Raw genomic sequence first — 17,754 nt, forward strand, 5'->3', positions numbered from 1 at the left:
TGAATTGGCTTTCTGACATTGAATTGTAATCCAGATTTTGTAACTCTGTGGGAGAGAGGGCTGTTTCTGATTCTTTCTTTTGAGGTGAGGTTTTCCTTCTAGTCATTTTGCTCAGTGCAGAGTGGCCAAAAACAAGTTGTATTGGGAAAGGAGAGAAAGAGAGAGAAGGAAGAAAAGAGAAAGAGAAAAAAGAAAAAGAAGGAAAAAAAGGGAAAAAAGAGAAGAAAAAGAGAAAGAAAAAGAAAGGTGAAAAAAAGGGGGGTGGTGGGGGAAGCAATCAGAAATCAAAAAGAAAAGAAAAGAAAAGAGAAAAAAAAACCCAAAAAACACGGGGGAGTATCTTCTGAATCTGTAGACTTTAAATCCCTTGACTTCCCCTGGAACTGGTCCGTCCAGCTGGTCTTCTGGGGGAGGGGCCTGCTGTGCTGATTTTCAGGTGTTAGCACTTGGGGGAGCTGCTCTGCCCCTGCCTGGTGCAGGGCTCAGTGGGGGTTGTCCCCGTGAGTCCCCAGGAGGAACAGCCACAGTGGCTATGGCAGCTCTGCAGCCCTGGAGTCAGCTCCCCCAGTAACTCCGGAGCTCTCCGTCTGCAGGTCCTGGAGGCTCCGGGGCGGGGCCGCTGATCTGCTCAGCTCGGGGCAGGAGCGTCCTCGCTGTCCTGGGCCCTCCCGGCCTCTGCCTGTCCCGGGGGGAGGCCGGATCCTGGGCTGTGTCCCGGCGCCCTGTGCTCCGGGGCCTGCGCTGTTGGATTCGCGCTCCCGCCCCGCAGCCCCCTCCGCGGAGCCGCCGCCCGAGCCCCTCCGAGCTGCTCTGGGTCCCGCCGTGCGCGCTGCAGCCCTTAGGGAGCTCGGCGCACTCTCCCGGGGCGCAGGTGTCTGTTAGTGTCCCCGGGAGCCCGAGGGCATCCCCGCCCTCCGGGGTCCTGCTCTAACTCCCTGCGGGCCCCTTTCCGCCCGGGAAGGTTGGTGCAGCTCCTTTTTCTCCGGGACGGGACGGGGCTCTCCTGTCCTGGGGACACTCGCCCCGGCCCTAGCCCGGCTCCTCGCGGGGCCCCTCCCCCTCGGAGGCCTTTTGTTCCTTTATTTCTTTTTCCCCGTCTTCCTACCTGGATAGAAGCGCGGACTCTTCTCACTGTAGCATTCCAGCTGGTCTCTCTTTAAATCTCAGGCCGAATTCGTAGATTTTCAGGATGATTTGAAGGTTATCTAGGTAATTTGTTGGGGACAGGTGACTTGGGGACCCTACTCTTCCCCCATCTTGCCCCTCCTCCGCCCTCACTAATCTTCTATATATGTATGTATAGTTGAGCCCATTTGGTGAATCTTTTTTCTTCAGATACTGAGTTTCATATATTTAAGGTTCTATTTGGCTATTTTATATATATATTACATATATATAAAATATATAAAATATGTGTATATATATGCACAATATTTGTCATTATATTCATGTTTTAACTTAAATCTTTGAAAATATAATAACTTTTCAAGTTCAATCACTTTGTTTTATTAATTATGTCATTTTTTCCTACTAAATGACTTCTGGTTATGGATCCTATTTTTCTGCTTCATTGAATGTCTAGTAATTAATTGAATACTGAACAGTGTCAGTATTGCATTGCTGATCATCTAGATTTTGTTTTCTCTTTTAAAGAGTATTGCATTTTGTTTTGACAGTTATTTAAAGTCCACTTTCATTTTTTTCAAGGATTCGTTTTAAGGTTTTTAAAAGGAGACCCTAGGCTAGGTTGTACTGTGGTGCTAGTTTAGCCTTACTAGTAACATGTGATCCTTTCAGGGTTTGTACTAATTGACCTAGGTGTTCACTGAGGATGCTCTACTCTGGGTTATTGAAATTCAGATATGTTTTAACCCTTTTCAGATTTTAGGAAGTTACATTTTATATCTCCATAATCTATGTTCTTTCCCTGGTAATGTCCTTTGCCAGACTCATAGAACTTCACTATACAGATGTGTAGTGCGCATTTGACCAATCTTAAATGGATCCAGTTCCAGTCACCATAGCATCCCTGAGCTCTTAACCCTCTCTCTTCCAACTGAACAGAGCTGCTTTTTTCTGCTTGGGATTCCCCTTTCTGACATGCAGTGTAATAAATGGATCTAGGAAAAAAGTCATGATGATTATAGGGCTCATCTTGTTTTTTTTTTTTTTCTTCTCAGGTACCAGAGTCTCTGACTATTTGTTGTCCAATCCAGTTTTCTAGTTGTTGAGAGGATAATTCTGGTCTTAATTGCACTAGTTGTCAGGAGGGTAAGTTTGGAGCTAATTATTTCATGATACCAGGGTACAGAAATACAAATCATTTTTTCTTAATATGTATTTAAAAAAAACAAACTTCCCTTACTTTGAAATATGCTGTACATAAAAGGCAGACATATAAATTAGATGCCTTCAGGTATTTGATAGGAGTTTGACAATAATTAATGCAATATATAATCTCCAAATTATCTGGTAAACACATTGGGTTGGTTAAAAATTAATAAGTAATTTTCTGAATTGCACCATTTTCATTCATTCCTCATTCCTCAAAGTTGTATATAGCAGTAACTTTTGATAAAGGCAACAGATTTTAGGTATTCTAGTGTAAGAACCATGTCTTCTTCTACTCTTGATGACATAATTCATGTATTAAATGCTCTGGATGGAACTCAGAATTACCTTACCCAATGGGTTATTTTTAACATAAATCTTTAGTTTCTAAATTTTTATATAAAATTGTGCCAAATCTAAACTAATGCAGTATAATAAGAGTGAGCTACAAATCTATACTTCCATGAAGATAGTGCCAGTAAGTAGACACTAAAGCTAAGAAATGCAGTATCATATAGGGCAAATTTAAAAAAAAAATGATTTTTAACATGAATTATTCAAAAACAGTAAGTAGACAAAAAGGCTGAGAATTCAATTTTTTTAGAAAGAAAATTCAATAATATTTATGTGGGTGCATATATAGAGCCAAGGAAAGTGAAGGGCATATCTTTCCCAAGTTAGAATAAAACCACTTGTCAAGGAGTATGTATTTGTCCTAAGAAAAGAACATATCCTGATGATGTGTGAAAATGTTTTTCTCTTGTGGAGTAGATAATACTTACAAAGTGAATACTTTGGATTTGAAGATTCAGCGCGTTCAATATCTCACCCGATTGAAAGCAGCACCGGGTCAGGAGGGCAATCTATTTGATTAGTTTGTGAAGGCCTTGGCATTCACTTCTTAATGTGAACCTGTTCCAGTAGTTTTCTTATTGTAGGGGAACTTTCTAATCTGTAGCTCTTATCTCTATGAATACTTTGGATGTGGTCAGCCATCTTGGCTAATTCTGAATTCACTGGCAGTAATAAACCAATCTATAATGAGACTTTTCATAAGTCTTTTGCAAATCTTCCTCCATGGAACACATTTAAAAAATAATTTAGTGTCAGCTGCAAATCAGTATCTATACAGAAACTATTATGCATTTATGTAGCTTAGAGCACTCTGTTATAAGACAAATGCTACTTATGAGGCTAATTAATTAATTTCCACGTGCTAGCTGACACTTTTGTTTAGACTAATAAAGACTCACATGACAAGTGGAATTTTTGCTCTGAAATAAACTACAGTTTACTCTATGGAGATGATGCCTTCACATATTCAGTTTCTTTGTGTTAGTTAAGTCTTAAAATTTCTGAAATCTACTTTAGAATGCAAAGATTTATGTGGACAAATTTCTTTAAATTTTATCTCTAAGTTAATTTTTAATTTTTTCTTTATGATTTCTAGTGAGTCCTTAATTTTTTAAAAAGATTTTATTTATTTATTCATGATAGACACACACACACACACAGAGGCAGAGACACAGGGAGAAGCAGGCTCCATGCAGGAAGCCTGATGTGGGACTTGATCCTGGGACTCCAAGATGCCCTGGGCTGAAGGCAGGTGCTAAACCGCTGAGCCACCCAGGGATCCCCATAGTGAGTCCTTAATTTAAAGCCAAGTATTTATTATGATTTTCCATCATTTACATAACTATTATTTAGAAAATTCTCCCATTTTTCAGTCATAAATCCTATTTGACATCTTACCCCTAGCCCTGGCCAGGCACAGAAGTTGTAAGAGTCTCCTGATTGATTAGTTAGAGAAGTGAGTAAAAAATTATGGGTAACTTCCATATTGAAATGTAATCTTTGATTTCCCCTCCTAACCTTTCCTTGTTCTCTGAAGTGATTATTCATGTAAAGGACTATATTCATTTATAGATACTAAGGCTATTATTCAGGCTAATGACAGTGGATCCTAAAGACTTAGAGACAGATAAACCTGATAAATCCACTGGCTATTCTGAACGGGCACTCTCACTGGTATCATTAGTACAGCAGTCACATTCAGAGTACCATTGAAGTCACTCTTCCTGCAAGGATGTTGAAAATGGATGACATGGAGCCCTTTTTGAGGGCATTCGCTGTAACAAAATCTCATAAGTTGTGTCATCTTTACAGCAGAGTACCATAATCATGATGGCTGATCTCTATTACTGCAGAAAGTTCAACCAATTTTATCTGTAACACTAACAGGATATTCCTGAATGCTACTGTTTTGACTATATAAATGTATTAAGCACTCCTGTCCTTAAGTGATAAAGGACTAGGGGTTGCATTTTTAAAGAAAAATGCCCCCATGAAAATGAGTGAGCATCTCAAAACCTCAAGGACTATGAAACTAACAATTATGCTTGGAAAACTCCCTGTGGGAAATATGATGGTTAGCTTTGTTCTGAGATTCTCCTGTTCCTGTTGTGGTGCTATGATCTTCTGTGTTTGAAACCCAAGATGAAGTAGACCTTCATCTTCTGTTGAAAGGCCTGACCTTCAGTTTCCTGTGATCCTTTGGTTAAAAGAAATAAAAGGACCTTTTCTTTCCAGTAAGATTGTCTAACAGGCATTGACAACCTTTTCAATTCCTCTATCAAGCTAGGTGGGGCATGCTGGAGTAAGCTATGTCCCTGCTGAGTAACCTTTACCTGTGACCTGACATTTTAAGCATCCCTTATTTTATTCTCTGGTGCCCATCCCTATTTTCAGAGTAGAGGTGGAATCTGGTAGAAGGAAATGGAAAATGGACACAGATAGGAAGAGATAGTAAGAGTGGATGGGTCAAGTGGCAACTGGTTCCAGATCAGGGAGCCTTCCTATTACCTGCTATGATACCTTCTCTGGATTTGACAAAGCTGGATTGAGAGTTAGAGGTTCTTGTGTATTATTTGTATTTGTATTTTATTTTATTTATTTTTCTCAATCTATTCTGTGGCAGTGTAAATCTCCTAGTTTGTTTCCTTGATAATGTCATTCTATCGTACTAAGAAAGTGATGGTACTTGTCACCAGTTTTGTTTCATAAACACAAATCTTGTTTATGTCATTTCATTAGTTAAAAACATTTAATATTTTCTATTTCCTGCCATACAGCATAACCTCAACTCTTTAGGTCCCTAACATGAGACCTTTTATGAACAGGCCATAGGTCGCCTTCCTAATTTCCTTCCTGCCACATATCTCAACATCTCTGTGTTCCAGCCACACTGAGCTGTAAGCATATCTGCTTTAGCATTGAATTTTGTGTTAAATAAATCAGAGCCAAAGTTCCTTTCCAGCATCACTCTCTGGCAGCTGCTCTTCATTCTTACATTTGATTCAAATCCCTTTACCCCTAGGCTGTATCTCTATTGTTTCTGTCACTTAAGATTCACAAACTTATTGGTCAATTGTTTCAGTTCTCAGTGATGCTTACTCTGTACTTTGTATTATCTCATGATTTTTATCCTGTTTCCTTGACCATTTACTTCCAGGTGTACCTGGCTATAGTCTGTTTTTTAGCTGTAGGTCCAGCAATATCCTTTCTTGTTAGGTATGATGGGTCAGAGCAGTTTGTCAGAATACAACATTATTAAGAGAGGTCATAGAAAAGTGAACTATGTTGTAGCTGCATTCAGCCTGGGATTATTTAGTAGAGTGCTCATTAGCTGAGAGTTGTTGCATCAACAACCCTCGCAGAGACTGTAAAGCTCAATTTGGTGGGTAGCTCTCATTGGGGCAGAATGTTGAGAGCACTCTGAGAATGTGGAAAACATATATAGCAATAGCATGTAGGTGTATATGTGTGTGCATATGTATCCCTATAAAACCTTCTATTTTAATGGAGAAAACTCAGAGACAAATAATTTTGTGAAACAAATAGTTTTATAAGCTACTAGGTACTTACGGGGACCATCACTAAACAGGATATTGGTGTACTTGATATTCTCTGTGGTATTTCCTATATTGTTTTCTTTACCTGGAACACACCTTCTAATCACCCTCTCAACTTGGTGGACTTGGCGACCATATTTCCATTTCTCAGAATCTATCTGAAATGTCATCTTGAGGAGCTTCTTGTTTTCCCTTTCCTTACTCCTGGGGTTTTTCACACTTGCTTTTACGCTCCTATCATACTTTGAAGTAACTTTATTGTAACAATTAGCCTAATGATTTGACCCCTAGTCCATGTGACTATAGTTATCAAGAGTGTACTTCTATTTATAAGTTGTTGTCTGATTGTCAAAAAGCCTCTCGAAGCTGAACAAGAAGTATTAAAACATTTGAAGTACCTCTTTGAGGAGCTTCTCAAATTCCTAATGACTAAGACTTGGTCATTCTTTGGTTCCATTTTAACCTCAATGAGTTTTTCTGTAAAAGTTCAAGGGTCTTATGTTAATCAGATGGGACAGATTAAAACATACATGGAAATCTCTGCAGGGGTATGTTTTAGAGGGACTCAGAATCTTCAGCAATGTTAGCAATAACTTTCATGGATCATGGCAGATATCCAGCTTTGGAATTAACATGAACTAGAGTTAAACCATGAGAGAAACAGCAGGGCAATTAAGACTTCTCATGGTCCTTGAAATATGATGATTGAAGGCTTAAAACTGCTCTTCATTGTGACAAATTTGTTCTTAGTATGTTATTTTACATATTGATATCTTCCTTTGGGTTACAAAAAAACACAGAATATTTCTAACTTTGGGTAGGTACTCATAGCTGTGACTACTCCAAGAGATTAACTTAGAGTTTGATTCTGCCAGAAGATAATTACAGTAGATAAAGTCTTATTTGATAATTGTTTTCATCATAGGAGTGTTTTTGTTGGGCCACAGTCATACAGGGAGAGAAATGAATGTCTATGAACGAGAGGTAAAGTCACAAATTGGTGCTTTTGATACTGGATAATGTTCATTTGTTAGTATATACGGGTGAATCCTATTACTCAATCACAAATCTTCTCATTTTAAATTTGTTTTTAAGAAGGGAGGAAGAGTGAACTAATATCTGATAAGTGCCTCAGTGAGTCATTCTTCCAGAAGTTTTCCATACTATATATCATGTAAGTCTCCCAACACAACTCTTTGGCAGATGAAGAAGTTGAGGCTCAGAGATATTAGGTAATTAAGTTATAGTCACACAGCTAGTAACAAGTGGCCCATATTTTGAAACCAGAAATCTCAGGCTCTTACATGCTATATCACAGTATCTTTCATTGAAATAACTATAAAAAGATTTTTATTTTTACTTTTTAAAAAAGATTTTATTCATTCATTCACTCATGAGAGACACACAGAGAGAGGCAGAGACATAGGCAGAGGGAGAAGCAGGCTCCCCGTGGGGACCTTGTCGCGGTACTCGATCCTAGGTAGAGTCATGATCCCAGGATCACGACCTGAGCCAAAGGCAGATGCTCAACCACTGAGCCACCCAGGTGCCTCTATAAAATGATTTTTATTATGTTTATTCATTTATTTAAGTGATTTTTAAATAATATTTTACTTTTGATAGTAACCATTTCTGGCGATCTCAAAGATACAACATGTATTTGTAAATAATTATTATAAGTAATAATCGTGAACACAAATGATTGTAACAGAAAAAGGTCAACAAAAAATTGCTAGAGTCATTAAAAAAAATGTGTGTACTCTGTGTGGTTCTGGCTCCCTCTCTAAATGTGGAGGCACTGATAACTTTGAAAGTGCCTAAGTTTAGGATGCTTATTTAAAGCAAATTCCCAAAACTTCTAAGTGAGATTTTCCTATCACATGAGGTAACTATGCACAAGGATACATTTCATTTGGGCCTATGGCGCTTTGTAAGTACTTTTCTTCATCAGAAAATAGTGTTGCAGAAAAAGTGCATTTCCGAATGCTATATTTCAAGAGGCACAATTCAATATTTTAGGAGTCGAAAGTCCTGATTTTGGACATTAAAGTTTATTAGGCTGCGATGATAACTTTTTTTTTAATGTTTGGTGGAATGTAACCTTTAACAGAATGATATGCCAGCTCTAAATTGTCTAAATGCCCTGACATCCAGACTTACACGGAAGTACCAATTTTCATCTTAATCTTTAAAAAGACTATTGAGGTAGATTAAATAGTGCTTAAAGAAGCAAGTATATTTGACACCATCCATTCTATTATAATAATATGATTGCTATATATTTTTGACATTTAACAAGGGAGTCTGCAAATGCCTCTGCCTCAAGGATAATTTTTCTACCCCCACCCCCCAAAAAAAATCCCTTAAGATGAGATGCTGATAACTTTCTAAAGTGGCCATATTTTAGTCACATCTTCAAAAGCAAACACAGAATCATGGTCTCACTGAAATAAATAAATTTACATTTTTTTATAAATCCTAGTATATAATGTATTTATGTAAAGTACATATAGCCATTTATTCATATTGCTGAGAAGTTTCCTTGTAGAAAATTAAAAGTGAGTGTAGCTTTGTTTTAGGTGCCAAGGGTTTTAAGATTAAAATTTCTAGATTTTATTTTATTTTTTTTTAAATGATAAATTTATTTTTATTGGTGTTCAATTTGCCAACATACAGAATAACACCCAGTGCTCATCCCGTGTAAAAAAAAAAAAGTATTTGCAAAACAGTACCTTCACCCCAATGTTCAACAGAGACTTGACAGTCCTCAGCCAGCATAAAGTGTATAGATGGGTTGCCTTTTGAATGAGAGGTTGGACAGAATGGCAAATAAAGTCCAATATTTAGGATGCACATCTGTGGAAATAACATAAATGACTAGGTTCATTCCCATCAGAAAATAACCAAGCCAAAGTTTCAACCAATATGATTAATTTTTTTATATATATATAAATTAATTTTTATTGGTGTTCAATTTACCAACATACAGAATAACACCCAGTGCTCATCCCGTCAAGTGTCCCCCTCAGTGCCCGTCACCCATTCACCCCCACCCCCCGCCCTCCTCCCCCTCCACCACCCCTAGTTCATTTCCCAGAGTTAGAAGTCTTTATGTTCTGTCTCCCTTTCTGATATTTCTCACACATTTCTTCTCCCTTCCCTTATATTCCCTTTCACTATTATTCATATTCCCCAAATGAATGAGAACATACACTGTTTGTCCTTCTCCGGTTACTGTGGCCAAGTTCAAAAAGGGTGTTGCCTGAGTTCTTCTCTGGGATTTTGATGGAATCTTGTCTCACATTTAGATCTTTCATCTATTTTTATCTTTGTGTATGGTGCAAGAGAGTGGTCCAGTTTCATTCTTCTGCATGTGAATGTCCAATTTTCCCAGCACCATTTATTGAAGAGACTTTCTTCCAGTGGATCGTCTTTCCTCCTTTATCGTATATTAGTTGACCATAAAGTTCAGGGTCCACTTCTGGGTTCTCTATTCTGTTCCATTGATCTATGTGTCTGTTTTTGTGCCAGTACCACACTGTCTTGATGAACACAGCTTTGTAGTACAACCTGAAATCTGGCATTGTGATGCCCCCAGATATGGTTTTCTTTTTTAAAATTCCCCTGGCTGTTCGGGGTCTTTTCTGATTCCACACAAATCTTAAAATAACTTGTTCTAAGTCTCTGAAGAAAGTCCATGGTATTTTGATAGGGATTGCATTATACGTGTAAATTGCCCTGGGTAACATTGACATTTTCACAATATTAATTCTGCCAATCCATGAGCGTGGAATATTTTTCCATCTCTTTGTGTCTTCCTCAATTTCTTTCAGAAGTGTTCTATAGTTTTTAGGATATATTTTGAGAACCATTTGAATGGTAAATGGTTCTCCAACCTTTTATTTTCAGGTTGTAGGTGTCTTTCTGTCTAAAATGAGTCTCTTGTAGACAGCAAATAGACGGGTCCTGTTTTTTTATCCAGTCTGAAACCCTGCGCCTTTTGATGGGGTCATTAAGCCCATTCACGTTCAGAGTTACTATTGACAGATATGAGTTTAGTGTCACCGTGATATCTATTCAGTCCTTGTTTTTGTGGATTGTTCCACTGAACTTCTTCTTAAAGGGGAATTTTAAGAGTCCCCCTTAAAATTTCTTGCAGAGCTGGTTTGGAGGTCACATATTCTTTCAGTTCCTGCCTGTCTTGGAAGCTCTTTATCTCTCCTTCCATTTTGAATGAGAGCCTTGCTGGATAAAGTATTCTTGGTTGCATGTTCTTCTCATTTAGGACCCTGAATATATCCTGCCAGCCCTTTCTGGCCTGCCAGGTCTCTGTGGAGAGGTCTGCTGTTACCCTAATATTCCTCCCCATGAAAGTCAGGGACTTCTTGTCTCTTGCTGCTTTAAGGATCTTCTCTTTATCTTTGGAATTTGCAAGCTTCACTATTAGATGTCGAGGTGTTGAACGGTTTTTATTGATTTTAGGGGGGGATCTCTCTATTTCCTGGATCTGAATGCCTGTTTCCCTTCCCAGATTGGGAAAGTTTTCAGCTAGGATTTGTTCAAATACATATTCTGGCCCTCTGGCCCTTTCGGCGCCCTCGGGAACCCCAATTAAACGTAGGTTTTTCTTCCTTAGGCTGTCATTTATTTGCCTTAATCTGTCTTCATGGTCCCTTAATTGATTGTTTCTTTTTTCCTCAGTTTCCCTCTTTGCCATCAACTTGTCTTCTATGTCACTCACTCGTTCTTCCACCTCGTTAACCCTCGTCGTTAGGACTTCTAGTTTGGATTGCATTTCATTCAATTGATTTTTAATTTCTGCCTGATTGGATCTAAATTCTGCAGTCATGAAGTCTCGTGAGGCCTTAATGCTTTTTTCTAGAGCCACCAGTAGCTGTAGAATAGTGCTTCTGAATTGGCTTTCTGACATTGAAGTGTAATCCAGATTTTGTAGCTCTGTGGGAGGGCTGTTTCTGATTCTTTCTTTTGAAGTGAGGTTTTCCTTCTAGTCATTTTGCTCAGTGCAGAGTGGCCAAAAACAAGTTGTATTGGAACACGGGGGAGTATCACTGGTCCGTCCAGCTGGTCTTCTGGGGGAGGGGCCTGTTGCGCTGATTTTCAGGTGTTAGCACTTGGGGGAGCTGCTCTGCCCCTGCCTGCTGCCGGGCTCAGCGGGGGTTGTTTACCCCGTGGGGCCCCAGGAGGAACAGCAGCAGTTGCTATGGCAACTCTGGAAGCCTGGATTCAGCCTCCGGAGGAACTACGGGGCTCGGGGCTCTGGGTTCTCCGTCTGCAGGGCCTGGAGGCTCCGGGGCGGGGCCGCTGATCTGCTCAGCTCGGGGCAGGAGCGTCCTCGCTGTCCTGGGCCCTCCCGGCCTCTGCCTGTCCCGGGGGAGGCCGGGTCCTGGGCTGTGTCCCGGCGCCCTGTGCTCCGGGGCCTGCGCTGTTGGATTCGCGCTCCCGCCCCGCAGCCCCCTCCGCGGAGCCCGCCCGAGCCCCTCCGAGCTGCTCCGGGTCCCGCCGTGCGCGCCGCAGGCCTTAGGGAGCTCGGCGCACTCTCCCGGGGCGCAGGTGTCTGTTAGTGTCCCCGGGAGCCCGAGGGCATCCCCGCCCTCCTGGGTCCTGCTCCAACTCCCTGCGAGCCCCTTTCCGCCCGCCCGGGAAGGTTGGTGCAGCTCCTGCTTCTCCGGGAGGGACGGGGCTCTCCTGTCCTGGGGACACTCGCCCCGGCCTCAGCCCGGCTCCTCGCGGGGCCCCTCCCCCTCGGAGGCCTTTTGTTCCTTTATTTCTTTTTCCCCGTCTTCCTACCTTGATAGAAGCGCGGACTCTTCTCACTGTAGCAGTCCAGCTGGTCTCTCTTTACATCTCAGGCCGAATTCGTAGATTTTCAGGATGGTTTGAAGGTTATCTAGGTAATTTGGTGGGGACAGGTGACTCGGGGACCCTGCTCTTCCGCCATCTTGCCCCTCCCCAAATTTCTAGATTTTAGAGGGTTTTTTCCCTTTTCTGAATATCTTATATTTATTATTCTGAATACTTTATATATTTATTTATAGTAACTACTATTATCTTCATTTTGCAGTTGAGAAAACTGAAGTACAGAGGTTGAATAATTGGCCCAATGTTCCTGTTAGATGAGGAATTGGGACTCAAACCCCTGTTGTCTCCCTAGGCAGGGCCACCTCCCATTGAGGACTACTAATTCTCTTTGTTCTTGACTATGATGTGTTGCTGGGATGATGAAAGCAATACACGGTATGAGAGGTCACTCCAAAATAGACATGCCATTGCTTATTTTGCACAGTGGGTCGAATCTTGTATAAAATTGAATATGGTGTAGGGGGAAGTAAGGAGTGATAAAGAGAAGGAAGCAAATCCATAAGATAGCAGCAATCTAGAAAATACTGATAATGTACTCAAAAGTGAAAACCTTGCCTTGGAAATAAGCAAAGAGAATCTGCTTAGCATAGAAGAGGGAAAGCTTCATCACAGGAAAGTGGCATAAAGAAGGTTACAGAAGAAAACTGAAAGAAATTTTCCTTAAAGTCTGATATCACTTTGTATATCAAACCAAACTGAAACAGATTCAATGAGTAAACTTTGGATGAGTTCAAATAATATAACTGTGTGTTACTCTTACTATTAGCACTACTGGCTTCTGTATCAGACAAAAAGAATAATCTTCTGATTGGCTACACTTTAAGGTGCTTCTGTTTTAGGTTTTTTTTTTTTTTGTATAGTTGCTCAAAAACAGTTGTTTGCATTAAGATGGATGACGGACTTCCATGTTAGTATGTAAAACTTATAAATACAGTGGCATCACAATAAGTTCTAGCAGTCAATTGCTGGGATGTTCTTGTGTTGATAGTCTTGAGAGATTGGCTTTATTAGTTTGGATTGACGTAGGAAAGCAGGAATCATTCCAGGTATTTCAAGAAGAGGGAGATTAATACTAGATAGTGTGATAATCAGGTGATTGGGCTTAGACCTAATAAAGAACAGTGAAATAGCTCAGGGTTAACAATAGCAGGAAGCTGCTAATACCTACCTTCGGTCTGAAAGACCATGGGTTATCTGGAAGGAGCTAAAAACTAAGGCTTGGGTCTAAAGGTGTAGGTAACGCTCATCACAGCATCATGTAGCAATTTATTTGACTGATCCCCTCACTAGATTATAAAGCCTTTGAGGCCAGTGCTCAGACCCATGACCCACAGATATGGAGAGAAAAATAAAAGTGTGTTATTTCACACTGCTAAATTTGTGGTAATATTTTAATGAAGCAGTGGATAACTAATGTGGGAAGGCACTGTGTTTATTTGTTTATCTAACTGTGTAAATATATATATTTTCTAAATGAGAAAATGCACCCAATGCTTATTACATATTCACTAGGTTAAATAATTATTTTAAGAGTGTCCAATACAAGCAAAGGCAAGAGATGGAAATCCTGTTTAAACCAAGAAGGACAGGAGACCAGCTGTGAAGCTGCTGCTGGATGCATGTGATAATGTGTGAGACTGTATTACCTGGGGGGGGGGGGACAAATGTTGAAATTAATTAGGTGTCTTTTGTGAAATAGGAATCAGTGTGGATGTTTCACCTGCTAGCGTAACACATTAGTGACTAAGAGATGGAGAAAAAGAAAAAAGAACCAGTTAGATGGAGGGCTCCAGTCCCAGTGAGCTGGCATGGATTGTCTTCAGCTATGGAAACCAGGACAAATAAGCCTCCTTAGGTATTCCCAGGTTTCATGAGGTTTAGGAACTTGCTTTTGTATGGTTGATCTTTGGCACCTATTCACTAGGAATATCTTTGCTATTGATACTGGAGAAAAACTGAGCAGCCCCTAAGCCAAAAGACCCTAGCTTTGAAGGTGGAAAATATTTCCCCTCAAAAGATCAGAATGCTGGTGAAGATAATTGCTATACAATGTATTTATTGAGATGTTTAAGAATTTCCCAAGGATTAACCTGAATGCCTTATATTTTTGTCTTTGACTGTTTCTAGACAGATATTTTCAAGCAATTATAAGGAAATGTCTCGGTTTTACAGTCCAATTTGTGTACTGATATTTCACAATTTAAGATGTTAGGTTGAAACCTTCACAGTGGCAGCTGGGTCAAAAATCTGAACTCAAATAACTGAAGTCAGTGTTCTCACGAGAAAGAGAAATGGAAATACACTTTAGTCAATGAAAACAGAAAGAAAAATGCATTGCTTCTTAATGGTGTGCTTGCCTTTTGTAGAGATGTCTGAAAATAACCTACTGGGCTTTGACTCCCATTTTAAGTTCAAACATGATGCTCATGGTATAAATTAAAAGGCTTTTATTGTGTCATTTTTATGAAGGAGAATGATACATACTATGCTTTAAATTATAGCAATGACCCGTTTATTCAGAGGTGGAATTTTTGACAACCTCTACCCTTGGGAACTCAGCCCTAACTTAGAAATAAGAAAAAACAGCCTTGAAGGCTGACATAGTGGTTACAAAGGCATGTGCTTAACTCCTAGGGTCAGGGCTTTATTGACTTCCCTTTAACACACAATTTTTAACAAGTGTGGTTATCTGGTTTCCCAGCTCATAGCAGACAAGCAACCATAGACTAAAGAAACTGTTGGAGGCAGCCATCAAAATAGCAGTGATGGCTCACAGTCTGGTGGGAGAGACAGAGCAGAATTACCACCCTGGCCAATAAAGATTCTATATTCAGAAAAAGCACAATTATATTCATCATCCCCTGTTGGAGAAGAAGTCATGTGTAGCAGCGTAATACTTTGATATTAAACTGTGTATTTTCTCACTTTCTTTTACCTCTTCACTTCTCGCTTTTTTTAATCGAAACAGTGTGAGAGTCATGCATATTGTTATGCAGTGCAGGGTAAAGATGGTCCTGGAAGGAGAAAGTCCAATTCTTAGCTCTTGAGCTCTTGTGCATACTTTTATATATCTATAGCTGAGATTAAAGTCTTAAAAGCTACAGCTTTCAATGAAAGAGCCAGAGACTCAGGACAGAAAAATAAATTTCATGAATTCCAAAAACTTGGCTTTAAATAATAAGGCCTGAAGCCTAGATAACTCAGTGCCTAGAATTTGGATCCAAAACCCCTAGAGTGGGAAGCATGCCTGATGAAGTAATGTGATTTTCCTGGCCAGAGAAGATAAGAGAATTGGAGTGCAATGTGACGAGGGCTCAGATACTGCCCAGGTCCCTGAGAGGGGCCTTGTGTCCCCTCCTGCTTTGGTGAGTCTTAGGGAGAGGGTGAGATGGATTAAAATCTCATGGAGACTTAGGAGTACTGAGAGCAGTATCTTTTGTCCAGGGCATAGAATGGGAATTCAGTGAGATTCTTAGGTAAGCCATGTGTCCAATGTGACACCAGGATGACAAAATAGCAATACGGCCATATTCCCAGGATATAAGTCTTTCAGAGTTCTCCAATGTAGTGTGGAAATCCACCAAAAAAAGTTTACGGCCCTCCCCCTCCCAAACTCCCCTAAAGTGGCACAGATGAGCCTGTACACCCAGCACACTTTCTGGGATCTGGAGGCATGTGTATGGACTTGGCTGCCCCAGGCTGAGGCCAAAGCACTGAGGAGGACTTGAGAGGGCAGGAAGTACAGGTGATGGATGGCCCGTTTCTCTCCCCTGCACCCTCCTTTTTGTCCTGATCCTAATGGACCTAGTGAGAAGAGAGGGAAGAATGTGAGGGGAGAAAGTCCCAGATAGACTGAATAGTTGCTCAGAAGACAGTGAATCTCAAACTGAATTCTGTTGAATCAGCAAAGATGAAGAAACAAGCTCTTGAGGAGAAGCAAATAAAGTTATGAAGAAGTCACAAACATTACCAACTTTGCACATTAAGTACGTTGTCTAAAATTTTAAAGAGCTTTTCATTTGAAGTGGTTAAAATGAAGAAAAAAGTTTTGGCATTTGGAAGCGACTAAACCTCATTTATAAGGACTCACTTTTAGGAAACATCTTATATCCTCACAATGAAACAAAGAAAATCTCCATGTTTAATTGAATAATGGCATTTTTATAGCAGCCCACCCCTCCTTTTTTTGTGACAAAACCCAAAGTACATTGCTCCTATAGACATTGGTTTTTAGAGAAGAGAAAAGCTTGCAGGCCACAAGTGGTTAAACGTGCATCATAATGTATGTGATGGGAATAGTAGGAATACTGATTGTGTCCCAGAGAGGAGACGTGTTGTCTCCCGTTTCATCTGGAGTTGCAAGGATTTGCATCTCAGCTGTCTCTCCCTGCGGCATGCATGTTACAACAAGGGAATGCATTTCCTTAGTTACTCCTAGCCCTCTCCATCCTCTTGCGCTCAGCAGCAGATTTCATACATGATTAACGCTCAGATAGCATTTTCCACATTAACCTTGTGATGTCTGGCAGGGACGACAGAGATGGATACTACCTTGCTGAAATGTGTACACACAATCCATAGTAAGTGCAGCTCCTCAGTGACTGACGGGGCATCACAAGCCCAGTAAGGACCAGGTCGAGGAAGGTACTGCTTCCAAAGGAGCGATATTTCACTCTTTGGCAAAGCATGTGATGTAAAACACCAGCAGAATTCCTCCTGTTTGGACTGGCACAGGCCCCTGATCCTACACTCAAGGAGACTCGGCCACTGCCGTCCTTAATATCCCTTTCCTGTGGGGCTTTGATTTGGATTCCATAGGAGAGTTCTTTCCCCAGTGGTGCTCTGAGCTGGGACATGGAGCCTGCTCGGGTGTCATTGTGATTTTCTGTATTCCACACATCTGAGCAGAGAGCAGTGGTGGCAGCAAGGTTTGGGACAAGGTTCTACAACATGTGTGTGTGAAGGGGTCTAAGTAAATGAGCTCACAAGGCTCACAGTGCTGCTGGGTGTCTCCCAGGGCTGGAAGGTTAATTTTGAAAACCTAATCCTGAATGGACACATCTTTATGTTTTCCTAAAGACTAAAATTAATTTCTTGAATCAGATTGACTTTTTCCTTATCCATGCATCAATGTATAGTGCCTCATAGACTTTGTGCTCATACTTTGACTATTGTCAATGATATTTTCCGGGTGTGGAATTTAAAGCTTATGAGTAAGTGTTAGCATCACCCTTGCTGACTCACACGTACTCTTTCACACATTTTGAACATGAATATGGAGACCTTATTACATTACTGTGTGTTGAGAATTGAAGTCTTTCCTGAGGAATTGCTTTGTGGATGAGCAAATACCTTATATATCACTAAGTTTTCTAGTTCTTTGCAATGCTCATGATGGAGTCAAATATGACTCAAAGCAGGATGAGCATTCTGTTATTACTGTTGATACGTTTAGGTAGCTTTTTCCCTCTTCATATTTTATTAAGAATGGTCCAATCCTAGCTCTTACCCATTACTCGTTACAATACTGGGTGCATTGTGATTCCTTATAAAAGATGAAGTAAAGTGTTTCTCACACTTCAGTGTGTGAATCACCTATAACTCTTGGTAAAATGCTGACTGATTAATTCAT

Source organism: Nyctereutes procyonoides, unplaced genomic scaffold, assembly GCF_905146905.1.
Source record: "Nyctereutes procyonoides isolate TBG_1078 unplaced genomic scaffold, NYPRO_anot_genome, whole genome shotgun sequence".
In the NCBI taxonomy this organism is placed as follows: Eukaryota; Metazoa; Chordata; class Mammalia; order Carnivora; family Canidae; genus Nyctereutes; species Nyctereutes procyonoides.